General features: G+C 43.1%; 1 protein-coding gene across 5 annotated transcripts in view; it reads right to left on the bottom strand.

Annotated features, from left to right (window-relative positions):
* Window positions 1-25857, bottom strand: part of SCAF11 (SR-related CTD associated factor 11) — an 867779-nt gene that overhangs the window by 659011 nt on the left and 182911 nt on the right. The gene's annotated exons all lie outside the window — the stretch shown is intronic.

Here is a 25857-nt window from a genome sequence, read left to right as displayed (position 1 = left end):
AAAAAAAAACACGTTTAACAAAATAATCAAGACCTTCAGTTCCTGTGGCCATTGTTTAAATATAATTGTGCTACTAGGTCATGGTGGAAGCCCAGCAATGAGAGAGCTCAAACACACACACACGGTCTTACCATTTAAGAGGCCATTTTACAATGTACATCAACTGTATCTTTACCTCGCTATAAAATATATATGTGACAAAAAACCCTCTCTAAAGTGCACATGTGCAAATCTTCTATTGCCAAGTCCTACTTCAAGTAAAATCTCAGATAGTAGTAAAAATGAATTGCCCGATTGTACGCAGTCATAACATACAGCATCAAGAGTTCAGCAGCTACAAGTATAACTGTCACAAGGCAACTTGAAAGCACCAATGTGTGAGTTATACAGAGGAGCCAGTTTACGGTGATCCAGAGGCCTACTGCAGTCTTTTCGATGGCCAAAATGCAATCTGTTAGAAAAGGACGTTTTTTTTAAAGTATCATAATAACTCCAATGTAGAACTACTGATTGGTATTGTTAGCTGAATGCTCCAAATAGGAGACTCGTATTCAAAAATCAACAAGGTAATCAAAGGCCAATTCCAATAAGATGGACTTCAAACTCCAAATAACCAACAGACTAAAAGAAACATATCTCCACAAAAAAGCGACAGTGGGAGCCAAAACTTCACAACCAATCCGGATATTTAGAAGGCAGTATCCAAAGATCTGCTTGAAGAAATGTCCGCATTCTATTTTATTTTGGAAAAGGCATCTCAAAGTTGAAGAACAATGGTATGCTAGTGTTTTACCAGGCACCTTCTATTTGTTCTCAATCCTAAGCAACTTTATTTGGTCACATCTGGGCTTCAAATTTCCCCACAGCAGGTCACATGGTAAACATTATGGCATAACGGAAATACGATTTTCAAAGATGTGTTTGCCAAGCAATAAGGCTTACAGATTCAACACGAAGAAACCACCATGTGTACAACACGCACACACAACATTGACCAGATAGAAAATACATCCACTTGCGAACCACAAACATGCACTACACATACATGTCTCAGGAAAATGTCACCACTTAGGCCGACATGTACTGGAGCGGCAATAAGTCTCCTGACAAGGGTAAAGGCAAAAATGTCTACAACCCACGAACTTAATTAGTGCCACTACGGTCAGGCAGTGTACTGCCTTGGTGGAAAAGCAATACATAACAAGCATTTGCAATGCAATAAGTCTCACATTACTAAAGGTTTGAGCTATTGGTGTTGCATTATTTACAGCACTAATACCTCAAACTTTCAGTAATGTGAGACTTATTGCATTGCAAATGCTGGTTTTCCCACCTCTCTGAAGGAAAAAGGAAAGAGGAGCAGGTGATGACAGTGTGTCGTAATTTGTTTCAATGTTACGGCTGTTGCATTAAGTTCACTGCTGCATCAGAAAAGTGTATCCCCAGTTTGAAATAGAGATTTGCACAGTTGCAAGCCACAATAAAATAACAGACAGAAGCTTATTGAATGCTTTCATTTGGGATTTAACATTGGTACATTATTTGCACTTGGCTAGCACAACCTCTTCCTGCTTATGCACACACAAACACTCACATGAACACGCCCTGGTTGCCAGACAGAATGTTGATCAGGCATTGGGCGCTGGCTAAACGCTGGAATAGACCTCAGAAGGGGAGGGTACTGGGAAGACCCTGTAGCCTGGCGACAGGAACCTGCCAACTGACGGCAGTCAGCACACGCAAGTCGTAGCAAGCCACTTTAGCTGTGCCGAACTGTAGCAGTGGGAGTTGAGCTATGCCAACCTGAGCAGACGGGGGATCTGTCCATTAGTTTTAATCTTGAGGCCTAGCAATATAGGCCTGGGCCACAGCTTAAGCCGCTAAGGTGGCCAAAGCAACTCAGGTCACAAAGTCAGGGGGGGTTTCAACAACAGGGGGGCACAAGCCTGTGAAGGGGCCCTGGTGAGACTAGCAACACAACCACTAAACAGTGTGTATCTCGACACCTCAAAAGTACAAAGGTTTTTAGGTCGAGCTATTTATAGCTCTGAACTATTGCAGGAGAAACAACACTCTTGAACAAGCGAATTCCTCTCCGGATTCCATGCAGTTCATGTGAGAAATGCGCGTGCACAGAAATCCGCTCCCCCACCAAGCAAGACAAGAACATCAAAGCGACCGGCCGCTTTGAGTCCATTTGCCACCAGCCACTTCACGCGCTCCGCAGGTCATAAACAGGACCATCTGCTCGTGAATGCTGGCATGCTTGCCCAGCCCCCTCACAGCGCTCGTGGCACATGCATTCTTTTGTGCCTAATTTGCTGCTCAGAAAGCCAACCAACTCAGTTGCTTTCTGTAATTCCTTCCGGGTTTCACCCTAGTTTCAAGTTTCTTTTTTAAACTAATTTATAACGTGTGCCATGCAATTTAGGTTTTCTTTTGTGATGTTTCTATACTGTCTTTTCGTGACCTATGTTATTCAAAGAAGTACAACACATACAAAGTTGTGTGCTCTCCATTGAAGCAGGCACCACCGCTGCCCGCTTTCTGCAACCCTTCCCCCTTTTAGTTCGTGTTTGAGGCACAATAGGTAATATTGTTTAACTCTGCTTTTGAAGCACAACGCATATGTTATCTTTAGGCTATATTTTTGGGGAGCACAAAGGGTAAGATCACCTTTAATTGTACTTTTAATGCACACGCCTACAAGAACTTTTTTTTTTTTAAATGCTCCAACTTCGATGTACTTGTTTCCACCACTGTGTCACGCTAATTAGGTTTCCCTATTTTTCCTTTATAATTTGAACGCCCACAGTTTAATGTTCATTGCATCATGCCGATTAGATTTTCTAAATATCTATTTTTGTAATACTATGTTTTGGTAACCTTTCAATTTACACAACTACAACCTATACTATGTTGTGTTTGCACAATTTTATAAGCACCCAGGGTAAGGTGACCTTTAACTGAATCATGATATTGTATGTATTACTAAAGTGGCACACAATTTTCTAGAGTGGAAAAAAAGGAAAATGCTACTTACCAGTATGCATCTGTTCTTGGCATGTAGAGCTGCTGAGTCCTACACTTAGCAATAGTTCGCCACCTGGTGTTGGGCTCGGATGATTGCAGGTTGTTGTCTTCTTTGAAGAAGTCTTTGTAGTCACGAGATAGGGGACTCCTCCCTTGGACAATACTGCGCATGGTCATCGACTCATCCTCAGATTCTTTTTCGCCATGATGGGAAATGATGGAGTTAGTAGAAGTAAAGAGAAAGGATGTCCATTCGTGTGCATCTAAGTAAGAAGAGTACTGGAACGGATACAAGTCCCGGGGAGGCGGGAGGGCGTGTAGGACTCTGCAGCTCTACATGCCAAGAACAGATGCATACTGGTAAGTAGCATTTTCCGTTCGAGGCATATGAGCTGCAGATCCTACACTTAGCAAAGATTGTGCAGCAGTGTCTCCCCTAGCGGTGGTCGCTTGTATCCGTTGCAGCATACTGAAATAGTGTTTGAAGGACAGCTTGGCCCACTGCAGCTTGCTGCTTGGCTTGCACATCAACACAATAGTGTTTAGTGAAGGTGTGTATTGTAGACCATGTTGCTGCCTTGCATATGTCCTTTAGTGGTATGTTTCCTAAGAAAGCCATAGAGGCTCTTAGTTTACGAGTAGAGTGTGCTCTAGGAGGAACTTTTAGTGTACGCTAAGCTTTTTGATAGCATATTTGAATACACTTTACAATCCATCTGCCAATTCCTCCTTTAGAGATGGGATTGCCTTTGTGTGGTGGAGAGAAAGATACAAATAGTTGTTTTGTCTTTCTGAACTATTTGGTCCCGTCTGTGTAGTATAGTAGAGCTCTTCTCACATCTAAGGTGTGTAAAGCCCTTTCTGCAACAGAGTCTGGTTTTTGAAAAAACACTGGTAACTCTACTGATTGGTTAAGGTGAAACTGAGTAATCACTTTTGGCAGGAATTTAGGATTGGGTCCAAGAACCACTTTGTTAGGATGTATTTGAAAAAATGGTTCTTCTATTGTGAATGCTTGTATTTCACTAACTCTTTTGAGAGAGGTGATGGCAACAAGGAAAGCAGTTTTCCATATTAGGAATTGCAGTTCACACTTTTGTAACGGCTCAAAAGGGGGTCCCATGAGTCTTGTAAGGACCACATTCATGTTCCATACTGGAGCAGGAGGTAACCTAGGTGGGATTATTCTCTTTAATCCTTCCATAAATGCTTTTATTGCAGGTATTCTAAAGAGAGATAGATGTTGTCTATTTTGTAAATACGCTGCAATTGCTGCTAGATGCAGGCGTATGGATGAATAAGCCAAATTGGACCTTTGTAGGTGTAGAAGGTAGCAAATTATATTTTGGATGGAAACATCCAGTGGATCAATGTGATTGTTGTTACAGTATATTGCAAACCGTTTCCACTTAGCAGCATAGCATGCTCTGGTAGTGGGTCTTCTGGCTTCTTTAATTATATTCATACAGTCGGGTGGTAAGTTTAAGTAACCAAACTCTAGGACTTATTTATTTATTTTTTACATTTGTATGGCGCTCAGCTACCCAACAAGGGTTTCCCGGCGCCTATGACATTAGGTTGGACTAAGGTATAAGCGGAGTTAGATTTTAGCTCAGTTGTTTCTGGAAAAGCCAGGTTTTTACATATTTCCGGAAGCTAGCGTAGTTTTCCTCTTTCCGGATATGTAGGGGGAGTGTGTTCCACAGAATTGGCCCTCTGACAGAAAACGATCTGCCGCCAGTTCTTTGCAGTCTAAAACTGGGAACAGCGAAATTTGCTGCAGTTTGGGAGCGTAGGTTTCTTGTTGGTAGGTAAGGGGTGGCTAACGCTTGTAGATAGGTAGGTGCCGTTTTGGTTTTGATCTTAAACATGTAGCTCAGGGTTTTGAAGCTAATCCGGTGTTCAATCCTGAGCCAATGTAGATCGTTCAGGTATTTTGATATTCTTTCAGACTTTGGTATCCTGCACAAGAGTCTTGCGGCTGAGTTTTGGATCATTTGGAGTCGCTTGATCACTGCTAGATTTGAGCTCAGTAGAGGATGTTTCCGTAGTCAATACGCGATGTTATTAGTGCGTTGATTACGGTTTTGTGTGGCAAGGGGCAGCATCCATGTGATTTTTTTCAGCCATTTTATTATGGTGAAGCATAGGCCTGCAACTTTGTTTGCCTGTTGTTTCATTGACAGAGCATTGTCAATAATGACTCCTAGATTTCTTACCTGTGTTGCTGGAGAGGGAAGGGTACCCAACTCAGGGGGCCAATGGGAGGAATTCCAGAGCTCCTTATTTTTGCCTAGTAGGAGGATTTCGGTTTTATCACCGTTTAATTTTAACTGGTTGGTGGTCATCCAGTTGAAGATTTTCTGGAGTCCAATTTTGAGGAGAGAAGGGGCTGAGGGATTTGACTCCGATAGTGAGAAAATAATTTGGGAGTCATCTGCGTAGGTCATTAATGTTAGGCCTGCACATTCCGCTAGGTCGGCCAGAGGTCTAAGGTACAGGTTAAAGAACAGCAGGCTCAGGATGGAGCCCTGTGGTACTCCATGTGGGGCAAGAAAAGTATCTGAGCAGGCAAGGCTGGATTTGATCTGGAAGGTTCTCTCTGTAAGAAAGGACTTAATCCACTGTAGGGCGTCACTGCGAATGCCATTTCTCTCCAGTGTGTGACTTCAGAAGCCAGATCGCCAAATTCAGTTGGCTTGGTTCTGGGTGCCTTATTTCTCCATGGTTCTGTGTTAACAGGGATGGCGTGAGCCCTAATTTCGGATGTGGAACCAGTGAGAGATCTAGTAGCGTGGTTAACCACGGCTGACGTGCCCATGTGGGGGCCACTAGTATTAGTTTGAGAGACTGTTGTCTGAGCTTGCGTACTACTAGTGGAATGAGTGGGAGAGGCGGAAAAGCGTACGCAAATCTGCCTGACCAGTTCATCTATATTGCATTCCCCTCCGACCGTGGATGTGGAAACCTGGCGGCGAAGGTTGGGCATTTTGTGTTCTCGTGGGTGGCAAACCGGTCTATTTGTGGATGCCCCCACATTTGGAAGAATGGTTGAAGAACTTGTGGGTGTAACTCCCATTAGTGAATCTGCTGTGACTGGCGACCCAACAGATCTGCTATCTGGTTGTGAATTCCTGGAAGGTGTTCTACTGTCAGATGTATGTTTTGAGGGATGGCCAATCTCCAAATGTTCTGTGCAAGTTGGGACAGTTGCAGACAGTGTGTCCCCCCTGTTTTTGTATATAATACATGGCTGTCATATTGTCCGTCCGGACTAGGACAGCTTTGCTTTGGATTTGTACTTGAAAAGTTTTGAGTGCTAGGAAAATTGCTAGCAACTCCAAATGGTTGATGTGGAACTGTTTGTAGATTGTTCTACTGACCTTGTGTGGTATAATGCAAGAGATGGGCTCCCCATCCTGTGAGGGATGCATCCGTTGTGAGCACTATCTGTGGAACAGGATCTAGGAACAGCCGTCCCTTTGTCAAGTTTTTGGTGTTCCACCATTGCAGAGAGCGATATGTATGGCTGTCTACCAACACCAGGTCTGTGAGCTGACCTTGAGCCTGATTCCACTGTTGTGCTAGACATTCTTGTAGTGGGCGCATTTGCAGTCTTGCGTGAGGAACTATAAAGATGCAAGACGCCATCATGCCTATTAGTTTCATGAACACTTTGGCTTGGAGAGAGTGCTGGCATTGAAAAAGGGAGACTAAGTTCTGAATACTCTGAATCCTGGCTTGACTGGAATACGCTAGAGCTACAGATGTGTTTATAGTAGCTCCTAGATATTGATGAACGTGCGAAGGCTCTAGGTGTGACTTGGTGTAGTTTATCCTAAACCCCCAGTTGTGCAGTGTTTGAATTATTTGTTTTTATGTGTTGTGCACACTGGTTGAACGATTTTGCTTTTATGAGCCAGTCGTCGAGGTAGGGGAAGGCATGTATTTGTTGTCTTCTGAGATAAGCTGCCACTACTGCTAAGCACTTTGTAAACACTCGTGGTGCTGTTGTGACCCGAATGAAAAGACTTTGAACTGATAGTGTTGTCCTTGTAGGACAAACCTTAAAAACTTCCTGTGCACAGAAAAGAGAAAGTCTCCCTGTTGTAGTAATGGGATTACTTGTTGTAAAGGGATCATGTGAAAACAATCTGATTGTATGTAGTGGTTGAGGGGCCTGATTTCGAGAATTGGTCTTAATGTCCTGTCCTTTTTCGGAATTAGGAAGTACAGGGAGTAAACTCCTGTTCCTTGTTCCTCTAACGGAACTACTTGAGTAGCATCTTTTTGTAGAAGTGCCAGAACTTCCTGTTGAAGCAGAGTTATGTGTTCTGCAGACATTGGACGCTGCCTGGGTGGTATGTTGGGGGGGGGGGGGGGTTTCTGTGAGTTCTAGGCAGTAGCCATGTTGGATAATTTGTCTTACCCACCTGTGTTGTGATGGAGTTCCAGACAGGTAGGAACTGGGAAAGTCTGCCGAGTGGAATGCTGTAGGGGAGGCAGAGGGAAGTCACTGTTTAGGAGTGGAAGAGGAGCGGTTGTTATTACCTCTACCTCTCCCCTTGTTGTTATTGCCTCTGTATCCTCCTCTAAAGTAGCCTTTATTAGAGGAGGTTTGTGTGTGTGTTTTAAAAGATGATGTTGTATCTGCTCCGGTCTGCTTGGAGCCTCCTCTATAAGAGGAGCGGGGAAAAGAAGCTCTAGTTTGGGTGGATTGTAATGCCCCAATAGACTTAGCGGTGTATGTGTCTTTCTTCATCTTTTCTAGAGTATTATCTACTTCCGGCCCGAACAATTGGTTCTGATTGAAGGGCTGGTTCAGGATGGTAGTTTGTACTTCTGGTTTGAAACCTGAAATGCTTAACCATGCGTGACGCCTGAGAATAACACTAGTGTTAACTGCTCTGGATGCTGTGTCAGCTACATCTAGTGCACATTTAATTGAGGCATTAGATATTAATTTGCCTTCCTGTAAAAGCTCTGCTGCCAGATCTTTGTATTGATCTGGTAGGTGTTCCATTAACTATTCTAGTTGGTCGTAATGAGCCCTGTTGTAGCGCGAGTGTAAGGCTTGTGTATTTGCTATGCGCCATATGTTTGTTGCTTGTGCAGCAATTCGTTTCCCTGACGCATCAATAATCTTGGATTCTTTGTCAGGCGGGGGGGGTGTCCCCAGAAGTTTGAGAATTGACCCTTTTACGTGCATTTGACACCACCAAGGAGTCTAATGGCAGATGTCCCTTAATGTATACTGGATCAGCTGGTGCTGGTCTATACTTTCTCTCTATTCTAGGATTTAGCACCCTACACCGTACTGGATCTTTAAAAATCTCTGGAGCATGTTTAACGACTCCTTTTATCATTGGAAATATTTGGGTAGACCTTTGTGACTGTTCAAAAGTGTCTAACAAGAAGTCCTCCTCAATGGCATCAGAGTGCATAGGAACCCCATGGTAAAGTGCAGCTCTGTTTAATAAATGATTTAACTCAATACTATCCTCTGAAGGGGAAGGTTTTGTTGGGTAGTACTGAGAATCAGGGATGTCTGGTGCAATGTTTGGTGCAAAATGATATGCATCGTCATCCTTGGGATATTCTGTGTTGATATCCTCATCTAAAGGGAATGTATGTGGCTCTGGTACATCATCCCCCCACCTAAATCATACTCCTCGTCAGTGTGGTGTGATGATGGAGGAGATTGAATAGGAGAAGTTATAGGTTCAATATATGGAGGAATAGGAGTGGAAGAAGGAGAGGAAGGGTGCATTGGAGAAGTTGCCCAATCCTTTTTGGCAGGAACCACAGGTGTAAGTGGTGTGTCTGCTGGTCTTTTTTTTTTATAAGGAATTGCTTCCACATGTCCAGTTTTAGGATTAATATGGAATTTTTTCTGTCTAGGATCTGGTCTAAACAGCTCTTCCTCTTCTATAATCTTCTTCGGCGTCGATTTTTTCGGTGCGGATAGAGGTTGTCTAGTGTTCTTTGCCTTAGAAGAAGTAATTGAGTCCCGTGGCAATGTTTTCGGTGCCGAAGGTTGTTTAGTCTTATCTGGGGTCTTTGGTACCGATAATGGAGGTTTTGACGTGGAGACAGGTTTTGCGGAGCCTGTGGCGCCGGAATCTGGCTTCCCCTCTTTGTTTTTGGAACCGGAAGGTTTCGGAGTCTAAGCTTTTGGGTCCGTTACGGGTTTTGGCACAGATGTGTCTTTTGGTACGGGTGCCGAAGTGTCCTTGTCTTTGGGCACCGAAGGGCGTTTTGTCTTCGATACCGAAGGATTTGTCGGCACCGAAGGATGTTTCGGTGCCAATGGAGGAGGTGTAATTGGCACACAGTGTTTCTTCGGTGCCGAGGCACCGGAAGGGGTATTCTCTTTCCTCGGAGCCGGGCCCGAAGGCGGGGCGTTAGAGGGTAAATTTCGGTCTCGACTGGGCCCCATGGGCGGAGTGCTGACCGTTGCCTTTTTGTTTGGGTAGTGTCGGTCGTGCAGGGGCAGATGTACTCATGGGTTGTCGAGATGGAATCGAATCGTCCGAATCCTCTGCCCCCGATATGATCTGGAGATCAGGCGAGTCTTCCTCTGCGCCGAGTGGAGCCTCGTCCTCAGATATCTTTGATTGGATCTTGGTCCTCGGAGAAGTCTTCTTCGACGATCTCCTCCTCAAAGATGGCCTCCGGTGCTGGTGCTGATCTCATCTCGTGTTGACGGGCACTCCGATCTCGGATGGTCATCTTCGATCGGAAAGAGGCACAGGCTGTGCAGGTCGACTCGTAGTGTTCTGGCGAGAGACAGAGGTTGCAAACCTCGTGATGGTCGCTATGAGGGAATTTTGCTCGACATACCGGGCATCTCTTGAATGGAGTTCTGTCCATGAGGCGTAGGCCGTACGGCGCCGATAGGACCAACGGCCCGCGTCGACGCACCGGAATGTAGCTGGTGATGTCGAAAAGTCTATTCGATGTCGAAATAAGTTTATTTAAAGTTTCTCGCTTCGAAAATGCAGAAAAGTCTTTTCTAGCCGGAGCGGAAAACTTTCATCCGTACCCAGTGGCTGAAAAAAACAATCTGAGGATGGAGTTGATGACCATGAGCAGTATTGTCCAAGGTATCTCGTGACTACAAAGACTTCTTCCAAGAAGACAACAACTTGCAATCATCAGAGCCCAACACCAGGTGGCGATCTATTGCTAAGTGTAGGATCTGCAGCTCATATGCCTCGAACATATACATATACATATACATATACATATACATATATATATACAACGTTGTTGTGAATTCGGCCACTTGGCCGTGATGATATAAATCTTAACAATGTTGTGGATTTAATAGACAACTGTGATACTTTTAAGCGGTCTAAAAACTGTGGAACAAATAATTTGATAGGACATGCATGTATTTTGTAGTGGAAAATGCACTGTTTTGTATATAAGGAGCTCAAATTTTGAGTGTACAATATGTTGCTTTGCTACCATTAATATCATAACGAATAATTATATACTATTCAATTTGTACCCTTTATGTATGTCCAACAAATTGTCATCATTAATTTTACTTAAGACCGTTTTTTTTCACAGTCTGTCTTCTACCTTTATGGTAGTTCACTCAAAATGTAGTTTGAAGAAATGTAGCAGTCCTACCTCAATTTCTTTTACTTTGTGGAACACTTTTTGCATAAAATGGTGGTTTTGTTTACATGTGGTTGGCTTTGGAAGAAGACCGTTTGGTCGAAACGCGTCGCCATTAAAAACATTTGAAACACAGACCCTGGAGTGCGAGTCTCTTTGTGTGGTTCCTGCTAGAACGTTGGTCGGGAGCCCTTTCTGACATATATATATATATATATACACATATACATATACATATATATATGTTTGGGTGCCGTCTTGGTGGTAGTCTTCCCAGCCTTTAATTAAGGGCAATTCACTGAATGTTTATGGTGAGAGAAAGAACTTATTTGCGGTTCCCGATAGTGATCTTTAGTGCTATGCATCACCATTTACAGCACAAGTAGAGATTCTGGAGTCCCTTTTCACACCTAAATCCATCTCCAACCCTTCTTGCATAAACTACAATAAGGTGTGACGAGCTCAGTGTCTGTAACCTCTGCCCCACAAAGTCAACAGCACCGCGTTACCAGGCTCATTCATGTTAAAACATAAGCTGCTGTTCCCGTTCAATGCAGCGGGAAGTCTTGTGTTCCAAATTTGGTGATGGTTGTGTCTTTATCCAGCTTGTTTTCTTTGTTGTTCTAGCCATGGCAAAGACACTGCGCTTTATATTTTAAGCACAGCGCCCCTTTTAATTGTTTCCTGCCTCGGCTATGGAATTAGCTTAACTTAAAGTGCACGTACTTCGAACTTACTCAAAGGAATGCGCGCCTCCGCAATGCCGAGAGCTTGTTTTCCAATGCCCCCCTCCTACCCTCCACCACTGCCAGGTCAGAGGAAGATACCCCCCCCCCAAACCTGCCTGCCACCAAACCGACAGTCCCAGCTTCAAAGGCTTCAGCCATCCACTCAAACCTGCCTGCCCGGCAGGATACCAACGGACGCGGCTTCAAAGCGCTTCAGTGCTCCACTTAGCCAAGCGCGCGGCACTGGCACAGTTTACGTCATTCCTTTTTCTTAGTTGTCACCATGGCACAGGCGCCGCAATTTATATTTCAGCACAGCACCCACTTTTGAAATTTATTTTAATAGTTTCCTGACTCGTGTTTTTTTTCTTTGTAGTTCTAGCCATGGCACAGACACTGCACTTTATATTTTAAGCACAGCGGCCCTTTTAATGGTTTCCTGCCTCGGCTACGGAATGTGTGCTACGGAATTTGCATGTGTCTCCGTCTTTGTTTGGAGTGTCCAAACAAAGACGGAGAAACATGCAGGTATGTCCAAGAAGGGCTGGAGTATCTAAGCTACTGAGCTGACCGCACCTACAAATAGTGATGATATGTCCCCCTTGTGTTGTAGGTAGAAACACAGAAAAATTATAGAGTAAAAAGCGACCCTGTGGACCGGCGACAAGCTGGAGAACAGGTAAAAATTTGCAAAAATAAGAAAGAGAGGGAGAGCGACTAGGGAGAATAGAGAACTAAAACAAAGGTTTGTTTTATGTATATTTTACAGACAAACATAAGAGACAGAGCCCTGAAGAGAACCCAAAAACTGATGTCATCGGGTTCGAAATGCGTCGGCATATAAAGGAAAATTGACACTAATTGTGTAGTAGACCAATGAATTCATTTGTGGACTACTGAGCTTTTTTTCGCATTAATTTGCTGTTTATTGAACCTTTAGTTGAACGTGACTTTGTCCTGTTGTGGTGTTGTCGAAAAACACCCTATGAAGATAAGTTGTTTGTTGGTAAAAATTTGATGTGAATTGTATATTGTATATAGATGTGTTGTTGAACTGTATTGTATTCATGTGTAAAGTGTAAAATGCCCAGTGTTTTTCTCATACATGAAAATATAAGCATGATGAAATAAAATCAAGGGGTATGAATAAAGGATACCCAACAAATTAAAAAGTAATACTAGTTTGTTTCCCTCAATTTAGAGGACAAAAAGAAGTGTGTGGTTGGTAATCTTTATATTATTGAGAATTTATATCCTGAATACAGCAGGGCCATGGAAAATCCCTGCTGTCCTTGAAGAACTCCAGCATGGAGTACATCTGGTTTCTGAAGCACTGAGTAAGTCTGGTTTCTGAAGAGACGGGTGCCATCAATGGACATGCCCATAAGTGATGCTTGACATCCCCTGACAAGCCAGTTCTCAGCTAGACATGGCGCCATAAGGCCACCGTCTAGAAAACCGATCTGCCCTGCGAGTCTGTGGTACCCAGTCCACATCGGATCCTAAACTTAGCTGCATCTCTCCAGCCAACAGCTTGAGAAAAGTATGGTCCCGACCTTTGAAACCATGGGCAGAAACTGCACAACCGAATCCCTTATAGCATGGGAGTAACTGCCCAGCAGGCACACAGTGTTCATGGATCGCTGTGCCTGGCTGTTAAAAAAAAAAAAAAAAACCTTCTTGCCGAAGGTGTCCAGCCTCTTGGATTCCCTATACAGCGGGGCAGTAGGGAATGCACGAGGATTTATGCTGGAAGAGGCGGCTTGGACAACCAAGCTCTCCAGGGTAGGGTGTTTTGTGAGGTAATTGGGTCCAGTGGGGCGAGGTGGTGCAATCTTCCAGTTCACAGGAGCCCATGTGCTGGGTTTGTACCAAGTCCCAACCAGGACATCTGTAAGGGTTTCATTAAATGAGAGAAGTGGTTGTGAGGGGGTCACTCACAGCTGAAGAACCTGCCAAGATATTGGTCTGGAATACCACAGAGGGTAGGCTCATGTCCAAGACCTTGGCCACCCTTCTCACCACCATAGGAATAGGGCTCAGGTTCCGGCCTGGAAGGAATGGCTCTAGTCTGGTTAGACAATGCCTCCCCGGCTCCGTGTCAGAGTGTAGTGTAGCTCCTATTTTCCCTATAGGCCCTGCGCATTGGAATAACAAACAGCAGTGTAGACGTAGAAGTGTGGTCTTCTAGGTCTCTACTGACTATGTTCAACTTAATTGGGTTTGGACCTGCCGATATTCGTGTGCCTCTATCACGAAGACGACTTGTGTGGTCAGTCCGTTTTCTATACGTTTTAACGTTATAGTTTTTCTTATGTTGACCGGGATGATTATCGCACCCGGTTCATTAATTCCTGTTATATCGGGACCCTGCCGAGTCGCATTTACTGCGGCTTCAGCGGTTCCGTTGTCTTCTACTGACAATGTATAAATGAAAGTTTTGCAGAGCAGGTCTCCAAGGAGACGAAGATTAGGTGCACAATATTTTGGAACACTGCATCCTTCAACGTTGAATAAACCAGAAGCTCTACATAGGAATCTCTTCCTACTAAGTTCGGGCGGATTTTAACCTTTCACCCACTCCAGACGTCTATTGGAGTATTTACGGGAGAAAGGGTCTGTGTGAAAAAAGCACGACTGAGTTACTCGAACGTCTTGCCTTAGTTTTATCGCCTTACCAAACGTTGGGCGCCATGTAGTGTAGTTCCTATGTTCCCTATAGGCCCTGCGCATTGGAATAACTAACAGCAGTGTAGACGTAGAAGTGCGGTCTTCTAGGTCTCTACTGACTATGTTAAACTTAATTGGGTTTGTACCAGCTAGCTCAGAGGTCACTGGAAACTTTCTTGACTGAAAGGGATTCAGTTTTCCAACAACCGCATTAACATGACAACTTTGCTCCTCAGAATAAGAGTCAATCTCTAGAGTCGTGTGAAACAATAGACAGCTATTTCACTCAGTCAGTTGTGCAGGAATTACTTTTACCTGGATGCAGAGAATGGAGAGACGGGCGTTTTCAATTAAAGATATTATTTATTGAACAGTCTTCCTTCTCATGCAAGAGAAATGAATTGCCACAATTGCAAGACTTGTTATTATAAAAAGTGCGTACAGTAAAAGGAGTATTGCGAAATAATACTGTAAAAGCATTGATATGGTTTCTTAGCCATATGATAGTTGAAATGAATAACATATATACATTCCTATATACATTTGGCAAACGTACTCAACTGGTGCTTCTAACTACACCTACCCCAATGTACCTGACCTAAGCCTAATAAATGGAAGGGAGTAAGTAAGTAGCAGTTTAAGTTAAGTAGGTTTTGCCAAGGGTTTGCTTCAAGAATTCTCTCTACGGGTTTAGTCAGCACCATATCTCTGGATTAGAATGTTGGAGGTCTGGTATCTCCTCTCAGGACTCGATATTCCAGTCACCCGCAAGGGTAGGCTGGAAACGCCGGAGCTGGATTTTCTCGGCAGGAAAAAAGACAGCGTCTTTCTCAGCGCGTCAAGGAGGAGGAAGGGCAGCGTCCGTGGGCTTCTTGCATCTGCTGGGCTCTGCAAGGGACAGCTGTTCTGCTCCTGTATTCACCACCACCATCGTGTGTGCTTAAGGCAACGTTGGTATTATTTATACCTGAAAGGTGCAGAGTTTGACGTACGTTTTTGGACATAAGACGTCAATAAAGAGGTCACTAAGAACTGGTCGTTCTTACAGTGCTCGTTAGAGTTCTATTACTAATCAAAACAAAGTAAGCGGGGCTTTCCCAGGTTGCTGGGGGTTTAATCTGTCGAAAGAACTCAGTGTGTTATCTAGGAATCTAAGGAAGTGGCTTCTGCTGTGTCATGTACTGGAATGAGCTGCAGAGACGAGTTACTGAAATATGGCTCTGATCGTTTATGCCATTATAGCCATATAGGGCCATGTGGTCATGATATTGATCGGGGTCCTAGATAGAACAAAACACCCACTCCACAAATTTATGTCCATCAAATTACTAAAAGCTAAAGCAATAAGATGCGCGTGTATTCCTATCCACCCCAAAATACATATTGCATTTGAAATGGCGTATTTGAAATACATGAACATATAGGTACTGTACGTCTTTAAGCATAGTAATTATTCAAAAAATTATTGCATATGTAATCAGTTGAACGATTTTGCAAAAAAATTACACATGAAATGTCTCTTAATACAGAAAAGAAGGGCAAGACTATTTCATCACATATAAATACAAGTGCTGTAAAATGTGCTAGAGGCCGTGGTAATATATGGTCTCTAGATTTACTAAAAAATAGAAGTTCTGTTCTTTATGAATAGTTCTACTTTAAGCAAAAGTTTTTGTGCCAGAAAAAAGGTAAAATGTTCAATTAAAAAAAAAAATTCTCGTGGTGAACGGGGGAATAGAGTTCCAAACGCTTTTCACTAGTTTTTGTTGATCAAAATTGAAAGCCAAATTCAGAGTTCATGGGAACGCTGTGCGCCAGAATGTTTTTTCTAAAAAATCATTGTTGCTGTTCAGGGGAGAACATCATATCAGACAAGCTCTTAAAGAATAGGTCTACATATTCAGGTGACAGTTCTACCAGGTTTGATAGTGCAGTAACCTGGCAGTTGTGAGAATGATTGCTATCATCGATGTTTGGATCAGCAATGCTCACAGAAGGCCATACATGGGTGATGTTACTTTCATTTACTGCTTCACTGCTGCCACCTAGTCGTAGCGCAGGAGTCTCAACGAATGCCGTCATCAGGATTGGTAGCCGCTGGGGACAACACGATGCATGAGCCGTTCCAGGACTTAGCAAAGTATAGATATCCATTGGTACTGCTGATGGTAGTGCAAGACATGTGTCTAACACGCATTCTTCTCCGCATAGCATACATCGAAGCACAGGTAAGATGCAGGTCTGCCATATAGGTCTGAATGAAAGAAACCAGGTCATGTTCAGATCTCTCAGCCGGGCCAATCCAAGGATTCTAGTTAAAAATAAAATGCCTGCTATGAGTCCCAAAATTAGGGGTATGCCGCCAAAGACTCAGTGGACAAAATTGGGAATAATGCCCAGAATTGCTTTGAATGGTGTTAGCAGTCCCGAAAAAATAGTCTCAAATACATTCGAGATACCTACGGCATCCGGCATATTTAGGATTTGGCTGAGCATTTCTGTGAAATGCACGGAGCAATTTGTTGATAAAAGTTCATGTATCTCCGATGTTGCCAATCTTTTGTACCCCAGATGGTTTTTGTTTCAATGTTGTTTTTCCAGAAATCAAAACCAAATGTCATCATTTTTTCATAAAATGCTTCTGAATATATCAATTTAGTATTTGTCAGCATGGTTTTCGTCCCTGTTTTATCCAACAGTTTATAATAAAATGTTTCTGCATCACTAGTGTTAAACCCTGAGAAGTATTGGAATTTCTCAAAAAACGTTTTTGAACTACTTTTAGGTGGAGTAGCACAATGTTCCCATTGGCTATATTTAAAAACATTTCTAGGTTGAGCAGATTTATGTAAGTAATCGACTGCGTAATGTGAAAAACAGTACATCTGTTCATAATTATATGAACCTTGTAAATAATCATGTTCTGTAAATTTTGCTGACAACATTAAATCCGACATCATATTATTTATACTTTCAAAATCCCAATCAGAGAATGTACTTGGTTTTACAAAGTCACTTAATGAACCCTTGAACTGGTGAGGATATTTCAAGATCTCGAGCGAGCCATATATTTCATAGTCAGTCTTGTCCCAAACTACCCCGCTGGGTATTGGAATGGCTGTGACATTTACTGATGATAGTCCTCTTTTCTTCACGTGGGATGATTTGTGAGGTTTTAGAACTAAGTTGATGTTCTGACTTGCTGCGTCCATTGAACTGATAAATTTTCCTAAAATTAAAACTAAAATTAGGCATAGTAGGAGTATAAGTACCCCTGAAATAATCCAATGCTCAATCAATGTTGCATCTAGATATACTTCTTTGATTTGATGAAAGAGTTCAGTTGCTTTTTTTTTTTTTAAAAGTCTTTGTTTCTGGCGTCACTTCAGGGTCGCTTTGATCTTCAGAAAAGTTATCGAAATTGATGAAGTAACCAGAGGCAGTTCTGTCAATTGTTGGAATTGTTTTCTCAATTTGTCTTTCATTAGCACATTCTGATGCCACATCATTGTAGACTGGAATTTCATGATGAACTATTTCAATCTGTGTTTCAAGAGGCACGAGTTCCATGGCATTATTGCATAGTCCTTCTCTGTGCACTGCAGGTTTATCAAATGTGATTAGTCTTTCAGTTTGAACCTCTTGGATTGTTGCAAAATTGGGTATTCTGTTATTTCTTGGGAGTCCACTTGGCCTACTGTTGATTATAGGCCACATGCTTGTGGTTTTACCAGGTCGATTGATACAACTCGGTTGTCCTTTTTACCAGCAAGTGGCGGTAGTACTACTGATCTTGTTCCGTTGATTGCTAAGACAGGTACTGCTTTTCTGTAAGAAGGCCCAAATTCCTTCTTCACCGCTATTTTCTCTCTGACCAGATGCCCAATCTTTGGAATCCAGACAGGTCTTGCTGGGACAGGTGGTGTGTCTTCAGTGGTAGTTGGCTGTTGCTTTATTTTTATGTTGCTTAAGGATTTTCTTGTTTCATTCAGGTCCTGTAAAATAGCCAAACCATGTTTGATTTCAAAGTCTTTATTTTTATCTTTTACCACTGAAGCCGGACTATCAAGATCCTGAACATGCATTCTAGTTCCGAACAATAGTTCGTACGGGCTGAAACCTTTTAGAGAATTTCTTGGCAAATTATTAAGACTACGTTGGACACTTATTAAATGTTTGACCCACCCATCACACGAACCTAATACCCTCGCGGTTATAGATTGCTTTATGTCTCGGTTTTTTCTTTCCACTACACTGTTTCCCTCAGGGTGAAATGGACAAGAGAATCGCAACCCAATGCCCATACTGGCCATGGCCTCCTTATAAGCTCGAGAGCTGAAAGCAGGACCCTGGTCAGAATAAAACACGGCAATTGCGTATGTGCCGATAAAGACTTGTAGATCTTTTGTAACAGTTTTGGCGTCGGCCAAGCGCTGGGGCCACATTTTTAAAGTGAATGTAGTCTTAAACAATTAATAGGACGCTGGATTGCATATAGACAGCATTACGCTACCTACATACCAGGCCATGCATTACTCCGCTTGATTCCCTGCTGCGATCTCGGTCGCAGTCCGGGCAGTTCTTTACATATTTATAGTGGTGCAGGCTCATCCCCGGCCTCCAGTATACTGCTTGTAATTCAGTCAGAGATTCCTTCATCTGTTTGTGCCTTGGACCTTCACCCATGTGTGCGTCTGCTATTAGTAACTTTCTCCGGTTCCTGTTTGGAATTACCCTATCCCCCACTCCAGGCATTCGAGCAAAAGGAACGGAGTTTGCATCAATTGCATATGCATAATTGAGTGGATAGTTCTCGGGTAGTGCTGCAGTGTCGCCTTTTAAGGACGTTTTTACTGCCAGCATGGTTTCCCCGTCTATATATTTTTCTGAACGCTTTTTTGTGGCTACGGAAGCCGGTTTAGTTGCTTCCGCTATGGCTGTTTTAGCCAATGAATTCCCTGCAACGTGAACGCCATCACGTTGATGACTCAGAGTGTGTATCACATGAGTCTTTTGTAGTTCTTTCTGTAAAAGAACTACTTGCTTCCAAAGCATTTTATGCTTGATTGTGGCACCTGTGTCATCTTTGTAATCATTTTGAATCCAGCTCTGCAAATCATTATTGTAGGAGTTGACGCAAAAATGCAAATCGCACACGATTAGTGTCGGGAATTCACGTTCGGCATTTTCATGCGCCATCTTTAAAGATCTGATTTCAGCTCGCTGAGCCGAACGTTTTCTCAGTGATTCAGTTTTTGATATTTTCGGTCTGAATTTACCGCAGAGCCAGCCGCCTTTAACAATCGCGCAGGCTGCATCGTAGGATTTACTTTCTACATTGTAATGTTGTACAAATCTGTCTGTATAGATTATACAGGAGTACTGTTGGAGAGGGAGAATTTCGATTGGCAGAGGATATTCTTTTTCATAATTTAAATCATTCAGTTTTTTAATGTGCGGGGCGAAATAGTATTTCAGGTCTTCTGCAGCAAGAGAATTTTCCCACTGTATCCATTTCGAATCCAGTGATACTGTAGGCAGGTTTACTGGGCTAAATAGTGCCTCGAAGGCGGATTCTGCTGTGAGAACAGTGATCCTTTTGCCTTGTGATTGTTCTCGTTCTTTCGCTATAGCACTCTGCACTGCTTTCACAGTATTTTCTGTGAGACTGAATGTTTTTTCTGCTTGTGTGTACAAGTGAGATTTGTACGCTATTGGTACCGTTTCTCCCTCATTAGAGGTTAGGTACGTGAATCCGCATCTTCCTGGGATGACTCAGATTACAAGGTTGCGTGTATTGTCACGTGTTTCTAATTTGGTTTTTGCTAACATGTCTGTTTGCAACAATCTCAAAATTTCTGTGTGTTTTTGAGTCAAGTTGATTGGTTTAAAATCAGGTTTAATTAGTTCGTAGAGAGGTTTATCCCTCTCCGCATAGTTTAGAATGTAAGTTTTTCTGAAATTCAGGAAGCCTAGAATCGATTGTAAGTTCTTTAGCGTTTTTGGTGCTTGGAGTACAGGGCACTTCTCTAAGAAGTTGTCCGCTAGGCTTTTTCCTTCACTTGATAATTCGTATCCTAAAAATAATACTGTCAGAAGGGCAATTCTTAACTTTTTAAAGTTGAATTTGTAACCCTCTGCAGCGAACCCAAGTATTATGGTGTTCACCCTTTTCAAGTGAGTATCCAAGTCGTCGTCTGTTAGATAGATGTCATCGACAATAGATAATGCCTCATCGTCATATATTTGTAGTAACTCTTACTCCGGCTAAAAATAATCCTGGGCTGTTCTTGAATCCCTGTGGGAGCCTACAGAAATGTTTCTGTGACCCCATTATTGAGAAAGCGGTCAAGTACCTGCTTTCTGGTGCAATATTTTGACTAAAGAACCCATTAGATATGTCTGATGTTGTTTTATATTTTTTGCGAACTATGTTATTCATTAGTGCAGCACTATGCAAATTTTGTACTGCAAATGTTTTGCAACAGGAGTTAAGGTGTCTGTAGTCCAAGACTAGACGATATGAATCGTCCGGTTTGGAGACAGGAAACAAAGGATTGTTCATTTGAGAGGTGCAGGTTTCAATCACCCCCTGGTATTCAAGTTGATCTAAAATCTCCCTGACCTGTTTTTTAGCTTCTTGCTTGATTGGATACTGCCTCTGTGCAGTAGGTTGACATTTTAACTGGATTTTGTGAGGAGGAGAGTCCTCATCCCATCCTACATGATTTTTATATAATGCTGGTGCCTGGGCTACTGCCCATTTCCTTGCATATACATATTTAGTGTGAATTGGAATGTGATTCGAGAAGGCAGGCATAATCATTTCTTCGCCATGAGGGCACTCCCTGACAAACTCCAGGGGCCAATATTTTTCAGCTAACAGGAGGTCATAGCCTTTTGAGAGGTTATTCCAAAATAGATCTCTTATTCTTCTAGTCTTATCTCCCTCTATACGTAGTGATATTTCGTATATCTTATGAGGTTCGCTAACTCTGGTGTCGGCAGTTTCTACTTTAATGTATTCATTCGTGTCCACTGTCACCTGATGACTCATCAGGATCTTGCGAGCTATGGTGATTTCTGCTGCACTGTCTAGCATGGTCTGTGCCCACTCCCCGTTTTTCAGCTGTGTCCTCAGTATTCTCGGCATGTTCGATTACTCTAATACTGGCTACCTTCTTTCTTGGAAATTGTAATTTTTTACTTTGAGCAGGTTCCTTGTCTTTGGACTTGGTGTGCTCTCCTGGGTCTGACCATCCTCTTCTTTCAGATTTCTGCGAAAAAGATCAAGAGGGACGTGTAGCAATACTTTGATATCTATCAGGCTTTCTCAAGTTATCCCTATTTCTAAGGTTATATCTTTTCTCAGAGTGCTCCCTCTGGGGAGACTGGTGTTCTCGAGTCGGAGTTCTTTCCCTCCCTCGAGGAGACCTTCCTCTGGACTGGAAAACTTTCCTTGGGAGTGGATTGTTTATTTCCATCCCAGCTCTTTTTCGGAGTGTTTAGATTATTTTTAATAAATAATTTTTCAGGATTTGAGTAGTTGGGGGGTTTTACTGGTTTCCCACCCAAGCTGTCTCTACCTAATTCTTCATAGCATTTTTCTATAATTCTGGCAAGCTCAATTGGTTGATCAGTTGTATCTGTTTCCTTCAATTTATGGCGGATCGCCACAGATGCTGCTTCTCTTTTTATGTTGGCTAGTAATATAGCAGAGCCCTGCTTGAAGTCTTTCAGTAATTTCATACCAAGAGTTAAAGCAGGTTCTGGACCGTATTCATTCTGAATTTGTTTTAGCACATCCGGTATTACCGCCATGGACGGAACACCATGTGTTTTTGTGTAAATTGGAAGCAAAGACTGTACCCAAAGTGTCACAGTCCTCCACATGTGGTGCAACCCCCATTGGAAGGCAGATAGTCAGAATTCTGTGTTTCTCAATAGGGGTAGTATTTGGAAATACTGCTATTTGAGTAATTTTCTGTGCTAACCAGCAAGGGATTTGTTCCCGTTTTATGGGTGTTTTACCAAGACATGATTGTATGTTTTGTGGTGTAATTTTATTTGTGTTCCCCTGATGAGGGGTCAGCTGTGGAACATTAACAGCTGTTTGGACTGTTGCAGTCCGCATTACATATTGGACTAACTGTCTATGTATTTTAATTAATGTTTTTAGCTGTCCTAACAGCTCTTCTTTTGACATTTTTTCAATGTCTGGATTTGGTGTGTAGCTGGCTAGAACCGGCCACGTTGCTCCTGGTCTACCTAGTGGACCGAGCCTGAGAATATGATCATTGTGTTTTAGGGCGCCTTTAAACCAGAGCAGGTGCTCTTCGTATTTTAATGGGATTTCAATCTCCTCGAAAGGAGCGTACTCATCCGGTGGATCCTCTATTTTGCAATAGTGGAACTCTTGTATTATAGCGTTTGCCGCTGGAAATTTTATCCAAGAATAGAATACCTCTGTCGGCCGATATTCGTGTGCCTCTATCACGAAGACGACTGTGCCGCCTTGTGTGGTCAGTTCGTTTTCTATACGTTTTAACGTTATAGTTTTTCTTATGTTGACCGGGATGATTATCGCACCCGGTTCATTCATTCCTATAACATCGGGACCCTGCTGAGTCGCATTTACTGCGGCTTCAGCGGTTCCGTTGTCTTCTACTGACATTGTATAAATGAAAGTTTTGCAGAGCAGGTCTCCAAGGAGACAGATTAGGTGCACAATATTTTGGAACACTGCATCCTTCAACGTTGAATAAACCAGAAGCTCTACATAGGAATCTCTTCCTACTAAGTTCGGGCGGATTTTAACCTTTCACCCACTCCAGACGTCTATTGGAGTATTTACGGGAGAAAGGGTCTGTGTGAAAAAAGCACGACTGAGTTACTCTAACGTCTTGCGTTAGTTTTATCGCCTTACCAAACGTTGGGCGCCATGTAGTGTAGTTGCTATTTTCCCTATAGGCCCTGCGCATTGGAATAACAAACAGCAGTGTAGACGTAGAAGTGAGGTCTTCTAGGTCTGTACTGACTATGGTAAACTTAATTGGGTTTGTACCAGCTAGCTCAGAGGTCACTGGAAACTTTCTTGACTGAATAGGAAGTGATCACCTTCCCTGGCTCAGACAAGAATCACATTATCACCTTCTTCATCAACGAAAAGGTCAAACTGAACCCGGCTCAACCTACCAAAATCAAGATCTGGAAGAGGGACATGAAGAATCTTAACCCAAACTCCTTGCCTGCCCACACAGGCAGTCTCCTGCTTCCCCCGGCGGGCGTGTCTGATGTTCATTCTCTGACCGACCTCTACCTAGACACTATGACCTCCATAATCAATGAAGCCGCCCCCCTGCAACTGAAAAGAGTCTCCACCAAAAATTCGAACCCATGGTATGATGGTAGACTCAATGAAGACAGACGTGCTATGCGCATGGCAGAGCGCACATGGAGATCTGACCCCTCAGCACTGCACCTTAAAACGCTTAAGAATAAGAGAAACGCCTACTTCAGAAAAATCAAACGCTCGAAATCAGTCTTCTTTAGCCAACAGCTGGACCAAGCAAAAAACCGACCAAGAAAACTGTTCGAGTTAGTCAAAATCCAAACCAAAACTCAACCTCCACAACCTAACATCTCAGAAAATGATATTCCAAGCTGTGAGAACTTTTCTACTTTCTTCAAGCAAAAGACCGATAATATAAGATGTGATCTCCTCAAGGATGTAAGTCTATACTCCTGCTCCATCTGCATAACCAACACTCAACCTAAAAACAACGCTTCATGGACGTCCTTCGACACCTATTCTGAAGAATCAATTCACAAATTGCTCGGCACCTTGAAGCCCGCTAATCACCTCACAGACCCACTACCTGCCAATGCTGTTAAAGCCTTCACCACCCTGCTCCTCCCGCTCTGGACTAAAATCATCAACGATTCCCTTCAACAAGGACTCATCCCAGACTCCCTCAAGATAGGGCAAGTCACGCCTATACTCAAGAAACCCACAGCTGACCCGGCCGACCTAAACAATTACCGCCCCATCACCAATATCCCCACTCTGGCCAAATTGCTAGAAAAATGCGTTCAACTCCAATTGACAAAACACATTGATCAGTTTGACCTCCTCAACCCTCACCAATCAGGATTCAGAGCAAAACATAGCACAGAAACGGCTATGACACACATAATTGATGACGCCCTCCAAATCCTTGATCACAATGAGTCCTGCCTCCTCATCCTTCTTGATCTCTCCTCAGCATTCGATACGGTCAAACACGAGAATCTACTGGAGCTCTTAAATACCAGAATGGGCATATCCGGGACTGTTCTCAAATGGTTCACGTCCTTTCTACACAACAGGTCTCAGAAGTTCAAGATCAACAATGCACTGTCCTCACCTGTGCCCGTAACACTTGGCGTCCCTCAAGGTTCCTCCCTATCCCCCACATTGTTCAACCTCGTCATGGAGCCACTCACTACCCTGCTTCAAGCATCAAATGTACACTTCCATATGTACGCCGATGACACTCAACTCTACCTCAAGCTACAATCACCGGAAGACATCAAGCTTTTGAATGCCACACTAAGAAACACCCAAGCATGGCTGGCCGTTAATCACCTCAAACTAAATGCGCTGAAAACTGAGTTCCTTCTGATCTCACCTCCGGCGAAAAAGGCCATCACCCAAACCTGGCTCACTCATCTAACCGCACTCAATGTCCAACCCACCATCGCGGACTCTGCGAAATCCCTTGGCATCACACTTTACTCCAATCTCAACATGCAGCAGCATATTAGCAAAGCAACTAAAGGAGCCAACTTCCAAATCAACACTCTGAGAAAACTCAAACCCTTCCTACCACCCAAGGACTTTCAAACTGCTGTACAAGCCCTAGTCATTCCTCGCGTAGACTATGGAATTGTGGCTCTCAGCGGGCTGCCCCGAACAACAACGGCACCACTAAGAGCCTCGCTGAACGCAGCCGCGAGACTCATCACTGGCTCAAGAAAACACTCGCATATATCCCCCGACTTAAAAGCCCTGAACTGGCTGCCTTTTGAAGCCAGATTACAGCTGAAAATTGCCTGTATGACACACTCTGCCGTTCACCACAAGTCACCCAACTACCTCACTAACAAGCTGACTGTATCAGGAGGCTCAAGATCCAACAGAAGCACAAAAAACCTCCTCCTGAAACCTCGTAGATTCCGGAAGGAAAAAACATACAAACGCTCCTTCTCAGGAATGGCACCTAGGATCTGGAATGCACTCCCGCCAGAAACTAGGCTTATCCCCTCTTCAAGAAAGAGGTAAAAGCCATCCTTATGGCTAAGTTTACCTGAACACTATTGTTACTGGAACATTGACATTACACGGCCCTTATATTATCGGCTACCTGAGTGTTTATCTGTGTTATACTCTTGTTTGATTGCTACTGGATCAGAGCCATTGCACGGACTCTATATTATTGGTTTCCAGTTTGTTTACTAGGGTTTATACTATGACCTGATTGCTCTACCAACACCCGCTAGGGTGCTAAAATCTTATTCGATCGCCACGGGAGCAAAGACACTGCACGGCTCCTATTTTTTGTTTCCTGATTGTTATTAGTGTGTATACTCTTATGCGATTGCTACCCTACCTTGCAACCCTCACTACCGAATATTATAATGTCTCCAAGAGTTTGTCTACCCCACCTCCTGTTTCTGTAAAGCGCTCTGATATCTGCAAGGATCTTGTTCGCGCTATATAAAACCTTAAAAATAAAAATACAAATAAATAAATAAA

This window comes from Lissotriton vulgaris, chromosome 1_1 (genome assembly GCF_964263255.1).
Source record: "Lissotriton vulgaris chromosome 1_1, aLisVul1.2, whole genome shotgun sequence".
Taxonomy (NCBI): Eukaryota; Metazoa; Chordata; class Amphibia; order Caudata; family Salamandridae; genus Lissotriton; species Lissotriton vulgaris.
The sequence above is the reverse complement of the archived record's forward strand: the minus strand, read 5'-3'. Positions and strand labels throughout refer to the sequence as shown.